The sequence below is a fragment of the Halyomorpha halys genome, unplaced genomic scaffold, assembly GCF_000696795.3.
Source record: "Halyomorpha halys isolate HHAL.00 unplaced genomic scaffold, Hhal_1.1 Scaffold286.1, whole genome shotgun sequence".
NCBI classification, from domain to species: domain Eukaryota; kingdom Metazoa; phylum Arthropoda; class Insecta; order Hemiptera; family Pentatomidae; genus Halyomorpha; species Halyomorpha halys.
This window is the reverse complement of record NW_027115682.1, coordinates 306445-320335: the sequence shown is the minus strand read 5'-3', so window position 1 is coordinate 320335 and position 13891 is coordinate 306445. Positions and strand designations below refer to the sequence as shown.

The following is a 13891-nucleotide window of genomic DNA, read 5'->3' as shown; positions in this document are numbered from 1 at the left end:
TGAATTAAAATCGTTTAAATTGCTAAAATTATTAATGAATAAACTTAGAATGAATTACTTTTTATAGTATTTTACTTTTTTTTTTTTTTAATTCCAAATATTTCTGGAAAAACTACGATGAAAGGAACCTTTTTATTTTTAAGAATACCATTAAAATTAAAATTTAATATATTGTAAGAAGATAGTCGGGGTGGTATTCAATAAAAGTACAAAATAGTAGAAAAACTAATAATGTTCACCAACGTTTCACCCCACTTTGTAGGGGTCCATCAGGGCTAAATAAAAACAAGATATAACATTGTAAAAAGTGACAGAACATTTGAATAAATATATAGAGAAAGCAAGAAAATATTTTTTTTTACTTTCTCTTTATATTTATTCTAATCTTCTTTCACTTCTTACAATGTTTCTATCTTGTTTTCATTTAACCTTGAAGAAAACCTGCAAAGTGGGGTGGGATATTGGTTAACATTAAATAGTTTTTGATACTATTTTTTACCTTTTTGACCGCCTCATGGATCATCATCCAATCTATTTCATAGGATCAACTGTTGTCTTCCAATAAAATATATAGAAAAGTCAAATGCCTCAGTATATACAAAACAATAAAATAGGATCCTTGATTAATATCTTTCAAAACATATAAATTGGAAAAGTATAAAGCGGAATATAAAGTGTATTTGAAATATTATTTGGTTTTACTTTAACTATACATTGATTGGTGACTTTAACGCCCTAATATCGTTGAGCCGGCATAGCGTATATGTTTTTTCATAATAATTCTCAAAAAATGAACGTTATGAATTTCATAATTTTATTTTTCAACCGATGGTTAATGATTTTCTTTTTGTCAATTTGTTATAATTTTCCTCATTATGCAAAAATAATAAAATAAAATGAGTTGTAAGCCCTTATGTGGTTTTCTTTTTTCGCAATAATTCAATGCATCCCGTATTTTTTTATTTCTTAAAGGATCCTATAATTAAATATAAAAGAAAACCTCGGCATACAGAAGAAAAACTCTTGAGTGATTTTTAATTTTTCCAGACCGTTTAGTCAATATTTACTTTACACAAAAAATTAGAACCAATTCCTTCGGATTCAGACGATTTCTTTAATTTCTGCTTTACGCCTATCGTGTTGGGTCATTTATCAAATTAAGTTTTATAAAATATCGTTCAGGACGATTGCGATGTGACTCTTAGATATTTAATTTTATTTATATATTAAACAATAACAAATATTTTGAAATTGTACTTTCAAAAGTCTTTCATAACATCTCTTCTATCTCTTTCTTACTTACTCTATTATGGAAAATTTTATTTATGATAACTTTATCCAAACGTGTTTCTAAATTAAGTTAATTCTGAAAACAGACTGATAGATTTAATTAGAAATACACCGAAAGATCAAAGACGGCTAACCTGATATATCTTGCAGCACGAAACCCTAAGGCTGTCCCTAAGAGGCGGACTACTAGATGTGAAGCCCACTGGTGCTGAGCTACAACTGATCGGACGCTACTCCACTCGGAGCCAAGAGTAGATGGGGGTTGCCCCTGACCTTGGTCCTCTAGAACTCAAAGGGGGTGTACTTCTAGAGATCAGCGACCTCTAGATGTATCAGTACCTCATGTAAACTACTCAAAGGAATATTTAATTTTTTTTTAAATCTCCCAAAAACTATTGTATTTATATAAATGACTATTAACATGATCTATTATTTATTTGAATTATGATTTTCATAAAACCATGACATGACCAAGTCACAACATCTAACTTTTATATTTCATCTTACACAGACGTTCTAAATTACTCCTCAGACAGAGACTTATACAATATAATTATTTACTAAAATATATGAAATATATGTGTTGAAAAGACACACATTCGAAAAATAAAACATTCCAATAAAAATTTTTATGACTGATATCGAACTCAGTTCCAAACCTGACCTTTCGCACTGAACAACGCATTCCGACTGTTGCAAACCAAATTTGTTTCACGAAAAATTATCATACAAATATTATATATCAGTTTCACAACAAATTACATAGTTTTCACAAAATAAATTTGTCCAATAAGTGGCGATAAATGACATTCGGAAAATGACATTTATATTACTCGGCAAAGACTGAAAAGGAGTTGGATGAGAGACCTCTAAAGCATGACCACACAGCACTGTCTTGTAGGCGTAAATAAAATTAAGATGAAAACAAAAATATATCATACAATTATACTTTATCAATGAGATGTAGATAGTTGACCGTAGATTAATGCTTGAAGAAGTTTGTCGGGGGGTGCGGTCAGTAAAGGACAACATAAATAAACAAAACAATATTTATTTATTTTATGCCGACGTTTCGACCTGAGTTTCAGGTCTTCATCAGGGCTATAGAACAGAAGAGATAACAAATACATTTAGAGTAACATACAATTGAAAAGGAATAACTAAAAGAAGGAAATAAATATATTCCTTTTCAATTGTATGTTACTCTAAATGTTGTTGTTATCTCTTCTGTTCTATAGCCCTGATGAAGACCTGAAACTCAGGTCGAAACGTCGGCATAAAATAAATAAATATTGTTTTGTTTATTTATGTTGTTCTTTGCTGACCGCACCCCCCGACAAACTTCTTCAAGTATACTTTATCAAGATGGAATTTATTTTAGATCTATTATAATAATGTTTATAGTTTTTTTATTATTCAAAGTGAAGATAGAAGCGTTCTAAATTACATCCCTTCCAATCATCACCGCCTTAGGTCATTTGTCACTCCTGGAAAATTATGTTATGAGTGCCCCCTCCTTTCATAAAAAAGTATTGTTTATAAAAAAAGTTGTTAAATAATATTTTCGACTAAATAATTTTCCTCGTAAGTTTTTTTGTTTTATAATTCCCAACATGCGTGCGTTCCTACAGGTCGGCAACCCCAGCGTGGATCCGGGTTATCCGGTCTTAAGGCTGAGCACTAGTACCAACACAGAGAATCGTGATACCTCGTCGCCACGCACGAAACCTAACTTCAGGATGGATTGTTATTTGCGAATGGTCAAAGCCAAATCCAGATGTATCAAAATTTCACAACAAAAGCGATAAGGATGTGTGATCAAAAATTGAATTTATTCAAGAGCTTTGGCCGATGTATTTTGGAAATGCTTCAAGAAGTTGGTAACACCGCATTTCTTGTGAATATCCATAAAATGCGTTTGTTGGATGGCCTTTTCTCTGTTTACACTGTGAAATGTTATCTTTCAACAAAACGGAAATGACCATAGGTCGGAAAGGAGAAATGGCATGCGACAAATACATTTAAAAAATGCAGAGTGTCGTCTTACGAACGAACAGTCCCCAAAAAACAGATTTCTGAGCCAAGAACATTTATTTAATGCCTTTTACTTTAGGATAGAGTTGAGACATGAAGTTAGACTATCGTGAACGTCGTTCTACATTTCCTCTGATAACGAAAAAATATTAAAATCGATGGATACTGATGGGAATGAAATAAATTTTCATTTCATATCTAAAATTAATAATGGAGAAAATTACTAATTAAAACATTTATACATGACGGATATGACGTATTAACAATAAAGGTATAAGGAAAATATGCGTCTATGTGGTTTTTTAGTGCGTGGGGAAAAATTTTTCATTTGACGAAGTGTATTGTAACAAATAAGAAGTTACACCACAGTGTGAGTTTCCTACCCACTAAAAAACCACCTTCCAATTTTTCTTTACTATCCCGCCAGATATTCCGTCAGATATTACTTCACGGGGTAGAAGGGCTATCTGCCTACATCTTCTTTGTACAACTTTTTAACCTTGCTTGGCCATTGCCTGGCCTCTTTCTCGCTCTTGTGCTCTGAGCCTTCTACCAATTTGCGCTGCATAGACTGCTACTGTACTCTAATTTTCCAAAAAGTTTTTTGGAACATATTTCTTGCCTAGTTTCATGTCTTCTTATCAGTGTGTATGTGTATGTGATGTGTATACCTGGAGTATTCCATCAAAATTCAATAAATCCAACTTTGAAAAATTATTATGAGAGCACTTAAACCAGATAAGTTAAATTTTTATCGAAAACATTGATTTGACAGGGGATAACGTAGTTTTGGAATAAACTGAGTACGTTTTAGACTTATAATTAATTAATTAGACTTGTATATTAAAAAAAAAGTCTGATCTCACATCCTTATCGCATTTGTTATGTGAAGGTTACATAATTAAAACGTTTACATTTGAGAAGTCGATAAATTTACTTGATAAAGAACACCTTATATATGCTGCATATATATAACACCTCTCTCATAAAACTTTTAAACATTCTTTTATGCAAATATAATTTTATGTCCTTCTTAAGTATGTTTTGATCTAATTTCAGACCTTCAACTAGGTTTTTTATCACTTATAGATTTTTCGCAAATCGATAGAATTAATATTTTATTTAAGCTTAAATTTAGCAAAAGGATTTTTAATTGGAAGTGAACAATTTTATTTTGATAAGGAAAAGGTTCAGCTGACAACACCTATATCCAGATAGCTCCAGTGGTTCAGAAACCCAATGAGTTTGCTTTGTGGAAGTAAAAGTGACTTGCCAAAGAGAAAGATTAGAAATAACAAAATAACATTTCCGATGGTAGGGTGAGTTAATATAATTAGGTTGCTATCCTAGTTAAGAAACAGTAGTTGAGAGTTTCCTAAGTGATCGTATCAGATTGTTCTTATGGAAGATACTCTGGCTTCAGATTCTATTTCAATTCCACTCGGATCACATTTAGCTTAATTTCTACTACTTCACCTGTCCAGTACTAGTAATCAAGATAATGTACATATTTTCTCTTAATTTTATAATTGCTCTTTTAAAAAAAATATATTTTATTTCTAATGTATTTTTGTTAAATTTATTTCTATTGTCGTAAAATATTATGGGAAGAATGAATTTTACAAACGAAATAAATTCGTATCAGAAAAGCATTTTCTCATAAATTCATATTCTACCACTTGGAGGATTGTTTCCCATCCCCATCTAAAATTAAAAAGTATTATACATTTTTTTTTTGTTCCTCATAATGTTTATAAGCTATACTTGATTTTTTTTATTAGAATTATACTTAGGAATTAATAAAATCACAAACTTGATGCTAAATTTTGTTTTAATGATTTGTTGTTTTAAATTGTTGAAATACACAAACAAAAGAGTTTCAGAAAAAAACTTATAAAACATATTTCAAGATTTCAAATGGTATGACTGGTTTTTATATGAAATAAAACAGCGAGACTTTTACGCATTTTATTTAGGTATGATAGTTCCACCGCGTTCTGAACCGGCAACAACTGGCAAATTGTCAGGTTTATTACCTGCGTTAATATTTCTTTTTGATTTAAAAATTTATATAAAACCTTTTTATAAACTGATTAGGGAAATGACTCTATTTTATACTCCTATTTATTCTAAGGGACGAGATGTTGAATATCTCCTTAAAAGTATATTATATCTATAAAATTTGGAATAGTAATCGGGAACCTTCTATTAGTAAAAGAAATTCAAGACTCTTCTGATAAAAGCGTTTGCTTATGTTTTCACGAACAGATGCAAAGAGGTTTCAGTAGGGTTACATTCACAGATGCATGAGACATAATGTACTTACAAAGAGCCATAGCGCATGGTGGACCGATTACTATACCATGATTCATTATTTATAAACGAGAGCTTCACTAACTTCTCAGTGATATATTAATAGAGATATGCAACAACATCCCGTCTCTTAGAAAAAAAAATAGGAGTTTAAGATAAAATTATTTTCGTAGTCGGTATTTTTTTCAATGAAATTATTTTTTATTTTCATGTTTTTAGATTTTTACATATTGAATTTAATATTTTAATCATTGTCTAGAATTTCGATGAATATGAGTCAAATATCGATACTTTAATTAAAGTATCGTATCTAAAGAAGTATTGATACTTTAGTTAAAGTATCGTATCGCAAGAGGTATGAAAGTAGGTGGTATCGCAACGTCTCCGAGTTTTCTAATAGTACCTACCAGTATAGAAGTGTAAACCGTGTTTAGTTTTTCTAGGTTCTAAGATCTTATCCTTTTTATCAGATGGACTATTGTATAGTTGACACCGTGTGACCACTCCTATTTTTCTAGTATATTATGATTTAAGTGATCTACGAAGTTTGAAAATTGTAACAGTTGACCTTGCCTTAACAATCCAATATTTGTAAGACATGTACGACATTAATTGATTCATAGAAAATGGGTGATTCATAGGTGTTAAATACCTATCTAAATATAAGAATCGTGTAGGACCTCTTGAGCAAAGGAGACTGGACTGTCCCTCTCCAACTGTAGTGCGGAGAAAGATTAGTGGAAGCCTGCATGATCTCAGGAGGATCACTGAATTCCCCATTTAGTTCCTGACCTAGCCATCTAAGGGAAGGACGTCGAAGAAAAGGAATCCAAAAATACTTATAACTGAACAAAAAATAACTCTCTTGATAGTTTAGTAAGGATATTGCGTAGAGTCAACAAAAAATTGTCAGATCGTAATAATCTCTTATTTTTTTAGATTTTCGTATTTCTATATGCTCCTCAACAAATATCATTTTACTGCCACGATCTTCTCAAAAGATCCTTCACGTGTGATAATGAAGATCAGAACCTAAAGAACCATTTAATCAATATGCTGTATTTTTTTTTATTTGTTAAAACCTCCTATTCTAACCGAAATCAAACAGTTGCTAATGTGACGTCTCAACCCCATAGGCCGTTTGTATCTAATTAAAGTGCTTTAACTGACTTCAGACTGCATAGGCGCCTTTTATTTCTGTGACGGTCCCGCGAATGAAACGTTGTCCCCCACCATAGTTAGAATAAGGTAATATCCTTCTGACAATGAAATGTCCTTCATTTGGAAGCATGTTAATGCTATTATATAAATTTTTGAAAAATTCTTTTATATAAAAAAATAATTATAGGGGAATAAACGTGACGTCACCCGTCCAGAACCAGGTGGATCCTTAAGAAATAAGAGGTTGATAGAGGAGGGCCTTATCTGCTATTCATGGAGTGAGAATTTAAAAGCTATAAACCTTAAAATATGTTGTGTATGTTTTGTTTAAAAGTTTTTTTTTTTTATTTCAGCGATTTAAAATAACAAAGATAAACGCGACGGTGGATATTAGATTTATTTTTTCTAATTGAAATGTAAAGAAAAAAATTTCAAATGCTGCTAAGACAAAAGAATAAACCTTTTTAAGATAGGAAAGCAGAATTTAAAATAGATACAAATTTTGAGAAAATAGAAGTGGTACGGACCTAACCCAGTCAAAATTTATAAAAAAAAATGGTAGCGTCTTCCGGTTATAAATCAAGAACCAAGCCTTGTAAAAAAAAAAAAATCGCGATCATGGTTTTGTAATTTTGAAAACTGAAAAACAATCCAAACCATGTATTAATATTATTAATTAAGTATGAATTTTAAATCGTTTTTAATGAAGAACTCTCACGTTTTATAAAGGTCATTTGCGCGTAATTTTAAAGTATACAAATAAATTTGGGACGTAATTGGGATCGTTATTTTTCTGTTTAAAAGCACATTAGGTTTTTATGAAGAGCAGCTTCTGTTCATTCGACGTAATAATTAAATTCACGGCCATATCCATGTTGATTTTTATAAAAAGGTTAATATTAGGATTGCTGTAATAACTTACGAGAATATTAAGTTGTTTTTTTTTCAGTTTTTTAAAAAGTGTATCCGTTATCATTCCTAATTTATTTTTAGTTTCGATGTGAGACACTACTAACCCTTTATGGAATAAATTTAAATAATATACAAAAAAAATCATTTTAATTTTTTTTTCAAATGTGTCTAATGTTAATCTAAATATAATTGTAAATGTTGTAAAGAAACCTATGCTTATCTCTAAGTATCTTATTGAAGCTTCTACATTAACTCCATAATGAGCTGTTATCCTTTTTTTAGCTCATTTATGAGAACTTTTCAACAATTTAATGCAAAAAGGTTTTGTCCTACCTCATTTAAAAGTTTCTTCTCCGCATTACCACAGCTGATATTTAAATGATACAATGAGATAATTCTTTACAAATTACAATATAATGTACTTATTACATGCCACAATTTTCATGTCATGTCATGTTGCCAAACATGTAATTACTCAAAACTGACCTACATTTTAATTATTTAAGAAAATTTTAAACTCTCCTCAGGATTCTTAATTTTATTTAATTTCCTTGGCTTGGTTTGTTTTTTCTATCCTATAAAAAATAAAAACAGGTAGTATTACGCCTTCCAATAAACATACAAATCAAGAAATTTCTCCCTATAAATTGCACAGACCATCCTCTAACAACTGACATTAATACCGATCCAGTAAGACCACCGTTACTCCAACGACTAGCTTACACTACTATTTTACGGCATCAAACAATTTCTCAACAGTAAGCATTCATAGTGGTTTCACAGCTTATTTTGTTTTCACTACTTTAAAAAAAACATATCCAACTGGAATGTATATAGTGTTAGTTTTCTGTTACACTGTAGCCGTGAGTCAACCCTGTGAGTTTTTGGAGCCCTCCTGGGGTCCACCCAGCCTCATAAATTGGGTACCCTCAATTGGGTAAAAATCTGCGGTTACACAACCGTTGGTATAGTAACTGTACTTCCTTAGATAGTACTGAATCCCTGACTCTTCATGGATTTTAGTAGTACAAATTTTAATTTTTTAAGTTAGTTTCAATACATCTGGAATGTTGGCTCACAATTTAAGAAAGACTAAGCGAAATCTTTACCACAACAAGGGTAAGAGGTTCAATACTTTATTTGGAAGTACTGTTTCTTGAACAATAGTTGTGCAACGAGGTACGCTCAACCACTGAATATATCCTCAATTAAGGATACCTTGTAGAGTATTATAGTACTTTATAGAGGCTGTGTAGATCCCGAAGGGCTCCATATCCTAAAGATTTGACTAAAGGCCACATAATTATTAGCCAAAGCTGAGTCGAATCCGGGTCCTTGGAGTTACATAATTACCTACATAATCAGGCGTGTGTTTTTGATAGCTTGCTTACAGCATTTTAACAAGATCGGTATCTTATCATTCCACAATATCCCCAAAATTGCATCGATAAAACTTCATAAACCTCTCCTACAAGTATTTGTGCAAGACCGATGCATCACAGTCAGTAAATCGAACTGAAGAATGCCACCGTTTTACTCTTCCGTGAAAGATCCAGTCTGTCAGCCCATGTTTCGCACAGAGAGAATATTGGAAGAACCGTTCTAGACTTTAAGAGAATAACCAGCGACCCGGTTAAATATTACTAAATAGAACATCTCACCCCAAATTCCATAACTAAGTAACAATTTAAACGATAATTATCAAACCTATTTTATCTACTGGCTTAAACTGTGAGGGTTAAAGTTAAAGTTTCCGAACTTCAACCGCATCCAACCCTATTTCTCCAAAGTCCTTCCAGCTACTGCTGGAACTATCGTGTCTTTTCGTGACTATTGTAAATGTTAATACTACGTAGGGAGCAATTTTTTTTGGATTAAATTTCATCCAAACTATTTACTCGTCTTCTTAACACATTTGCACAACGCCATTTGGAAAATTTCTTTTACAGTATCAGATTTTAGCATTTCAACTCCGTTATAACAGGATCCCAAGACGTAGAACCAGCTTCGAGATAAGGCCTTGGGTCGAGTTGAGTGGAAGAAGTGTGCCGAGGTGAGTGTCCTTCCAGGACTTATCCTACGCTTAAACGATAAATCAAAAGCGAAAAGAAGAAGGTCTCTAAGATCCCTTATCCCCTCCATCATCGTGACATATATTTATATGTATAAGTTAAGTATGAATGATTAGTTTTTGTTAGATTTCTAGCACGAACTAGAGCAAGAGTGGTTTATGATGGAAAATCTTTCAATAAAAACGAGAATGTGAGGTTCCACTGCCACATCAGAGTACTTAGGTACTGACACAGTTATAATGTGGAACAACATCCGCTAACAACATCCGCTAAGTCCTTAATTTTACAAAGGGATGTATAATGAGAGAGAACACATATTGCACTATGTTTTGTGTTCCAATTCATCAGTTCAAATCCAAATAAAAGTAAAATATTATTATTCTTAACTAATTCCGCAAAATATTGACAAAAAGTGCATATTTAATTTTTAAACTTAAGTCGTGTCCATCTTTCGCGTAAGGGACCTTGATATATAAATTTATTCTTTTTCCACTCATTAATTAACAGTTTAATTTGTTCACCCTCATTCTTCCCAGGAGTGATCTTCCCAGTGTCGCCCATGAACACGCTATAATCGATAACATATTCAGTCATGCTATATTTTATAAATATTCACAACTAAAATTTGTTTTCGCAGTTCTCTGTTTGAGTGAGAATTTCTGTTCTTTCTCTGAAGACTTGCAGTTCTATTTTGTATTTTTCTAGGTACTTCTTGGTCCGTCACATTACAACGATTTACCTAACATATCTGTCACCCGATGGACTTGAATAAGGTCATCTTTATACTGCCATACCTATTTTTAAATCTAGGAACAAGCTTTTGATCGAGTCTGGAATCCAGCTCTGCTCTATAAACTTCGTCAATCTTTCCCCCTACATATTTCCTTTTAATCCGCTCCTACCGGAAAAAACCTTTAAAGTAAATCGTAACCTAGCCTACTCATCTCTCTTTTCTTAGTCGGCCGGTGTTCCGCAAGGTATCTTGGGTCCCATTCTTTATACGGCTTATTCAGCTGACATCCCAACCCACCCTAACACAGTCCTAACAACATACGCTGATGACACATGTATATTGTCTGTTAAAAACGACCCTACTAATACATCACAAACACTACAGACACGCCTAACATCCATTGAAGAATCAAAATAAATCCTGACAAATCCCACCAGATCACCTTTACTCTCCGTCGTAAACCACTAACGCCTGTGGAACATATTCGATACATAGGACTCCATCTTGACAAGAGACTTATTTGGAATCCACATTCAAAACTGAAACGACAAGAAGCTGCTCGTAGATATCGATTGCTACAATACCTACTTGGCAAAAGCTCTAAACTTCCCATTCACTGCAAAAAATGATTATACACTATGATAATCAGACAAATTTGGACATATGGAATTGAGCTCGGGGGCTCTACCAAACCATCAAATTCCTCCCGCATCCAATCCTTACAATCCAAAATCCTACGTAAAATCCTTGATGCTCCTTATTACGTTACCATTAAACTGATCCACAAAGACCTTAATGGGAGGTTCCTTCTCAAGATTTTCAAGTGTAAATGAAGCATTCCACATATTTAATTAGTGTGTTTATTATTTTGTACAAATGTAAATTACATTAAATAAATAAATTTAAAAAAAATCTAGGAATACTTTACAAAAAACATGTTTGAAGAATATAAAAAGATTTCTACGTGTAATCCAAGTAAACTTTTCAATCATGTTGAAAACCTGGTATGGATGATATTAACAATATTTTATAATCCAAGAAAAGATGCCTTAATGATTGTTTATGGTTCCAATGTTTTACAAAACTTCCTATTCATTGAAGTTTTGTAAAATATATATAAATAGCCGATAATAAAAATACTCAGCTGAAGAGGTCAGCTTCCATTCTATCAAGCATTAATTGAGGTCTTAGTTGGGAAGTTTTATTATGACACTTGGAAAAAGGAGTATAATGGAGGGGGCATAAAGTGAATAAAAAAAAAAAGGTAAGCCTCATTATGCGGATCCACCCCCCTCACCATATTCCTGAGGCGCAATTGTCGCCTGCGACTCTCCACATACAGTATACATTAACTATACACCTTAAAATACCTTCGGGTAACAAAAGGAATCGTCTTTCTTTCTCGTATTTGTAAATATTGTATTTGCTATTATTTTGTTTTTCCACAGGAGGGTGAGAAAAAAAAAACCAAAAAACCTTATGATAAATCTAGGGCGAGGCAGAGAAGTAGACGAAGAGAAAAAGCTAGAATGGATTCCTCACTGTAAATCTAAGCCCTAGACGCGTGATCTTTTTGGTTTCACTTTTGCTTTAAATGATAGATTCAGCGCTACCCCCAAAAATTCCGACTGTAGTATGCCAAAATTATATTGTTTAAATCACAGATTAGCAGTAGGTATGACCTTCCGCTATTCTGTCCTTAAAGGCTGTCTACAAGAGAAACGACTATACCTGTATTTTGAACCAATACTATTAGCTTTCATTATGAAACAGGGCCCTGTCTCTTATCAGCGTTTGGCCGAGCCCTTAGTGGACAAGGGTAGAGCGACGAGGCGACGAAGATGGTTGCTTATTCGCTTAATATAGTGAATAGTCCTTATTGAACTTCAATAAGGACAATTATATTCAATATTATTTTTATTCAATTATATTCAATTAGGACAACTATATTCTCCTATTATGCTGAGAGCGACTTAGCGACCATTGCCGTCGCCCGGTCAAGTTAGGAGACAGCCTTTAAGGACGGAATAGCGGAAGGTCATACCTATTGCTAATCTGTAATTTAAACAATATAATTTTGGCATACTACAGTCGGAATTTTTGGGGGTAGCGCTGAAAGCTTGTGTACCCTGTTCAAAGTAATACTTTTGAGGTATAAAGGTAATCGTTTGAAAGTGTGGGTAGTGCTGTTTGTGAACTTAAGTCATTCCTTCGTTTTACTTATTTACCTTTAGACTTCTGTCTAAATTCTATATATATTCTAAATTCTATATAAATATATAAAAATTATTATTTATTATATTTGATATCTTGAAAATACAACTTTTCTTTCGCTCTTTGCATAATTATATAAAACTGGATCTTTGCTAAAAACAACGACAGTGCCCTCTAACCGGTTCAGGTTACCGACCCTGGCTTATTTTTTTTTTTTAATGGAATTCGCATGTTCATGTGGAATGGGGATGCACATTCGGCGCCGCAGCGCGAAAACATGCTGAATTGGATTTCAATTAATTTTTATTTGACAGGACAAAATATTTTGATTTATTTTTAAATTATCTAAACTATTACTGCCAAAATCTTTTAGCAAAGTAATACTCGCCAACTAATTGCTCGCCAACTTATAGGAAGGAAATTTATCTTAGAATCCAAAAATTGTAATAAACATTTTTTCAAATTTTAGATTTTCATTGAAAAAAAATCGTGGTTAGGAAACCGTTTGAAAATCTTATCTCAACAATGGATTGAGATAGGAAAATGATGGTGATGGTGTTGAACTTCACTTTTGGTATACTAACCCTCTTCCATCCTTATTACTAATATTTCCTCTTGAAACTACCTGTATTAATGTATAATTAAATGATATTTAACATTAGCTTCCTATAAAGTAACTCTAATTTTGTTTATCAAAATTAAAAAAATAAATAAATAACAAAAAAAGTGAAAGAGCTTGAGAAGTAACAGAACTAAAAATATAAATCACGTTTAAAAACCAATTTTTAGAAATAAGAGTAGATGGAATATGGATGGATAATCGAAATAACCATGCAGGGTTAAAACGGTAAATTTATAAAAGATTTTCTTAACAATTATTAAAAAATAAAAAAAAGTACCTTTAGTTATATGAGGAGATGGTAGGGGAATACGGTCAGCAAAAAATAGACAAATACTTATTTATTTGTGCTGACGTTTCGACCTGAATTTCAGGCCTTCATCAGGGCTGAAAAAACAAAAAAGAAATAACAATCATAACTCAGAGAAACATAAAAATGAAGGAATATAACAAATTTGGAAATATACGTAACAAGAGAGAAGAGAGAAATACTTTATTTATTCATCTATCCTGCCTAAATACATTAGGTTGCGATCTCACACA

General features: G+C 32.3%; 1 protein-coding gene across 2 annotated transcripts in view; it reads right to left on the bottom strand.

Moving 5' to 3' along the window:
- LOC106680782 (glucose dehydrogenase [FAD, quinone]) overlaps window positions 1-13652 on the bottom strand; it is a 73868-nt gene extending 60216 nt beyond the window's left edge. Inside the window, exon 1 of one of the 2 annotated variants that reach the window (XM_067052707.1) lies at window positions 13629-13652. The gene's annotated coding sequence lies outside the window, so the exon portion shown is untranslated. Of the gene's footprint in view, window positions 1-1424; window positions 1525-13628 lie in introns of those variants that run through there. The other variant, XM_014420712.2, reaches the window with a different exon arrangement.
- Window positions 13653-13891: the final 239 nt, after the last annotated feature.